We start from the raw sequence: 5,416 nt of genomic DNA on the forward strand, positions 1-5,416 counted from the left end.
TGAAAATGTAAATTAATTCAACCATTGTGGAAGACAGTGTGGCAATTCCTCAAGGATCTAGAACCAGAAATACCATTTGATCCAGCAATCCCATTACTGGATATATACCCAAAGGATTATAAATCATTCTACTATACAGACACATGCACACATATGTTTATTGCAGCACTGTTCACAACAGCAAAGAGTTAAAATAAACCCAAATACCCATCAATGATAGACTGGATAAAGAAAATGTAGCACATATACACCATGGAATACTGTGCAACCACATAAAAGATGAGTTCATGTCCTTTGCAGGGACATGGATGAATCCATCACTCTCAGCAAACTAACACAAGAACAGAAAACCAAACACCTCATGTTTTCACTCATAAGTGGGAGTTGAACAATGATAACACATAGATTCAGGGAGGGGAACATCACACACTGGGGCCTGTCAGGGGATGGGAGGCTAGGGGAGGGATAGCATTAGGGGAAATACCTAATGTAGATGATGGGTTGATAGGTGCAGCAAACCACCATGGCATGTGTATACCTATGTAACAAACCTGCACGTTCTGCACATGTATCCCAGAACTTAAAGTATAATTTTTAAAACATTCACTACACATACTGAAGAATGTATCGGAGTTCTTTAATAGCAGAATGGATCAAGCAGAGGAAAAAATTAGTGAGTTTGAAGACATGCTATTTGAAATAGAGGAGACAAAAGAAAAAAGAATAAAAAAAATGAAGCATGCTACAGGATCTAGAAAATAGCCTCAAAAGGGCAAATCTAAGAGCTAATGGCCTTAAAGAGGATGTAGAGAAGGAAATAGGGTAGAAAGTTTGTGCAAAGAGATAATAACAGAGAACTTCACAAATCTAGAGAAATATATTAATATCCAAGTACAAGAAGGTTATAGAACACCAAGTAGGTTTAACCCAAAGAAGACTACCTCATGAAACTTAATAATCAAACTCCCAAAGTCAAGAATAAAGAAAGGATCATGAAAGCAGCAAAATAAACAAATAACATTCAATGAGGTTCCAATACATCTGGCAACAGACTTTTCAGTGGAATCTTTATAGGCCAGGAGAGAATGGTATGACACATTTAAAGTGCTGAAACAACAACAACAACAAAACTTTTACAGTAGAATAGTACATCTGACAAAAATATCTATCAAACACGAAAGGGAAATAAAGATTTTTCCCAGACAAACAAAGCTGAGGGATTTCATAAATACTAAAGGGAGTGCTTCAATCAGAAAGAAAAGAACATTAATGAGCAATAAATAATTACCTGAAGGTACAAAATGCACTGGTAATAGTAAGTAGACAGTAAAACACAAAATATTATTATAACTCCATAACTGTAGTGTGTAAACTACTCTTACACTAAGAAAAAAGACTAAACAATGAACCAATCAAAAATACCTACAACTGTTCATGACATAGTACAATAAGATACAAATTAAAACAACAAAAAATCAAAAAGTGGGGGGATAAAGTTAAGGTGAGTTTTTATAAGTTTTCTTTTGCTTGTTTGTTTATGAAAATAGTGTTAAATTGTGACCAGGTTAAAATAATGAGTTTTAAGGTAGTATTTGAAAGCCTCATGTTAACCTCAAACCAAAAAACATACAATCAATACATAAAAAATAAAAGCAAGAAACTAAATCATATCACCAGAGAAAATCATCTTCACTAGAGAAAGACAGAAACAAAGAAGGACGAGAAGGCCATGAAATAACAAGAAACAAAATGACAAAATGGCAGAAGTAAGTCCTTACTTATCAATAATAGCATTGAATGTAAATACACTAAAATCTTCACTCAAAATACATAGTCTGGATGTATGGATGAAAAAAACAAGACTCATTTGTCTGTTGCCTACAAGAATTACACTTTACCTATAAAGAACACATAGACTTGAAATAAAGGGATAGAAAAAGATACTCCGTGCCAATGGAAACCAATCAAGAGCAGAGTACTATACTTAACGTGAGACAAAATAGATTTCAAGGCAAAAACTATAAGAAGAAACAAAAAGGTCACTCTATAATGATAAAGAGATTAATTCAATAAGAGGATATAACAATTTAAAAAATATATGTACCCAACACTGGAATACTCAGATACATAAAGAAAATATTATTAGAGCTAAAGAGAGATATAGGCCCCAATACAATAATAGTTGGAGACTTTAACATCCCACTTTCAGCATTGGACAGGTCTTCTTGACAGAACATCCATAAAGAAACATCAGACTTAATCTACACTATTGACCAAATCGATCTAATAGATATTTCCAGAGCATTTCATCCAAGAACTGTGGAATAAACCTTCTTTTCTTCAGCACATGGCTCATTCTTAAGTACATACCTTATGTTAGGTCACAAAAAGTCTTAAAACATTAAAAAAATTAAAATAATATCAAGCATCTTCTCTGACCACAATGGGATAAAACTAGAAATTAATAACAAGAGAAATTTTGGAAACTATACAAACACAAAGAAATTAAACAATATGTTCCTGAATGACCAGTGGGCCAATGAAGAAATTAAGAAAGAAATTGAAAATTTTTTTAAAACAAATTATATTGGAAACAATATACCAAAACCTAGGATACAACAGAAGTGCCCAGAGGGAAGTGATTCAGATGAACAATCTAAGGATGCATCTTAAAGTGGAAAATCAAGAGCAAACCAAACCCCAAATTAGTAGATGAAAACAAATAATAAAGAGCAGAGCAAAAATGAGTGAAGTTGACATGAAAAAACAATACAAAAAATCAATGAAACAAAGTTGTTTTTTGAAAAGTTAAACAAAATTGACAACCTTTAGCCAGATTAAGAAAAGAGAAGATTCAAATAAAATCAGAAATGAAAAAGGAGATATTAAAAATGATATTTCAGAAATGCAAAAGAGCACGAGTGGTATGCTGAGAGACTATATGCCAATAAACTGGAAAATATAGAAAAAGTGGACAAATTCCTAGATACATACAACCTACTAATATTGAACCCAAAAGAAATCCAAAACATGAACGGATCAATAACAATTAGCAAGATCAAAGCTGTAATAAAAAGTCTCCCAGTAAAGAAAAGCCTGAGACCTAATGGCTTCACTGCTGAATTCTACCAAATATTTAAAGAAGAATCAATACCAATCCTACATAAACTATTTCAAAAAATAGAGGAGGAGAGAGTACTTCCAAACTCATTCTACAAGGCCATTATTATCCTAATATCAAAACCAATAACACATCAAAAAAAGAAAACTACAGGCCAATGTCTCTGATTAATATTGATGCAAAAATCCTCAACAAAATACTAGCAAACCAGATTCAACAATACCTTAGAAAGATCATTCATCATGACCCAGTGGGATTTACCCCTGGGATGCAAGGATGGTTTGACATAAGCAAATCAATCAGATATATCATATCAACAGAATGAAGGATACAAACCATATGATTGTTTTTATTGATGCTGAAAAAGCATTTGATAAATTTGATACCCCTTCATGATAAAAACTCTCCAAAAACCAGGGATAGAAGGAACATACCTCAACATAATAAAAGCCATATATGACAGACTCACAACTAGTATCATACTGAATGCAGAAAAACTGAAAGCCTTTCTTCTAAGATCTGAAATATGACAAGGATACTCAGTCATCACTGTTTTTCAACATAGTACTGACCATCCTAGCTAGAGCAATCAGACAAGAGAAAGATATAAAAGGGATCCAAATTGGAAAGAGGTCAGATTGTCCTTGTTTTCAGATAATATGATCTTATATTTGGATAAACCTAATGACTCCACAAGAAAACTATTAAAACAGATAAGCAAATTCAGTAAAGTTGCAGTATACAAAATCAACATGCAAAAATCAGTAGTATTTCTATATGCCAACAGTGAACAATGTAAAAAAGAAATAAAAAAAAATCAGATTTACTATAGCAAACCTAAAATTCAATACCTAGGAATTAACCAAAGAAGTGAAACATCTCTATAATGAAAACTGGAAAACAGTAATGAAAGAAGTTGAAGGGAAGTTTCAAGATGCCTGAACAGGAACAGCTCCAGTCTATAGCTCCCAGCGTGAGCAACACAGAAGACAGGTGATTTCTGCATTTCCAGCTGAGGTACCGGGTTCATGTCACTGGGGCTTGTTGGACAGTGGGTGCAGCCCATGGAGTGTGAGCCAAAGTAAGGCAGGACATCACCTCACCCAGGAAGCACAAGGGGTCGGAGAACTCCCTTTCCCAGTCAAGGGAAGCTGTTACAGACGGTACCTGGAAAATTGGGACACTCCCACCCTAATACTGCACTTTTCCAATGGTCTTAGCAAATGACACACCAGGAGATTATATCTCATGCCTGGCTCAGAGAGTCTTAAGCCCATGGAGTTTTGCTCATTGCTAGCCCGGCAGTCTGAGATCAAGCTGCAAGGTGGTAGTGAGACTAGGGGAGGGGCGTCCACCATTGCTGAGGTTTGAGTAAGTAAGCAAAGCGTCCAGGAAACTCAAACTGGGAGCAGCCCACAGCAGCTCAAGGAGGCCTGCCTGCCTCTATAGACTCCACTTCTGGGGGAAGGACATAGTTAAACAAAAGGCAGCAGAAACTTCTGCAGACTTAAATGTCCCCGTCTGACAGCTTTGAAGAGAGTAGTGGTTCTCCCAGCAGAGAGTTTGAGACCTGAGAATGGACAGACTGCCTCCTCAAGTGGGTCCCTAACCCCTGAGTAGGGTAACTGGGAGGAACCTCCCAGTAGGGGGCGACTGACACCTCATATGGCCAGGTACCCCTCTGACATGAAGCTTCCAGAGGAAGAATCAGGTAGCAACATTTGCTGTTCTGAAATATTTGCTGTTCTGCAGCCTCCGCTGCTGATACCGAGACAAACAGGGTATGGAGTGGACCTCCAGTAAACTCCAACAGACCTGCAGCTGAGGGTCCTGATTATTAGAAGGAACACTAACAAACAGAAAGGACATCCACACCAAAACCCCATCTGTACATCACCACCATCAAAGACCAAAGGTAGATAAAACCACAAAGATGGGGAAAAACCAGAGCAGAAAAGCTGAAAATTCTAAAAATCAGAGAGCCTCTTCTCCTCCAAAAGAACGCAGCTCCTTACCAGCAATGGAACAAAACTGGACAGAGAATGACTTTGACAAGTTGAGAGAAGAAGATTTTAGACAATCGGTAATAACAAACTTCTCCAAGCTAAAGGAGAATGTTCGAACCCACTGCAAAGAAACTAAAAACCTTGAAAAAAGATTAGATGAATGACTAACTAGACAAAACAGCATAGAGAAGACCTTAAATTACCTGATGGAGCTGAAAGCCATGGCACAAGAACTACGTGATGCATGCACTAGCATCAGTAGCCTATTCGATCAAGTGGAAGAAAGGAT

This window comes from Colobus angolensis, unplaced genomic scaffold (assembly GCF_000951035.1).
Source record: "Colobus angolensis palliatus isolate OR3802 unplaced genomic scaffold, Cang.pa_1.0 Scaffold52, whole genome shotgun sequence".
NCBI classification, from domain to species: Eukaryota; Metazoa; Chordata; class Mammalia; order Primates; family Cercopithecidae; genus Colobus; species Colobus angolensis.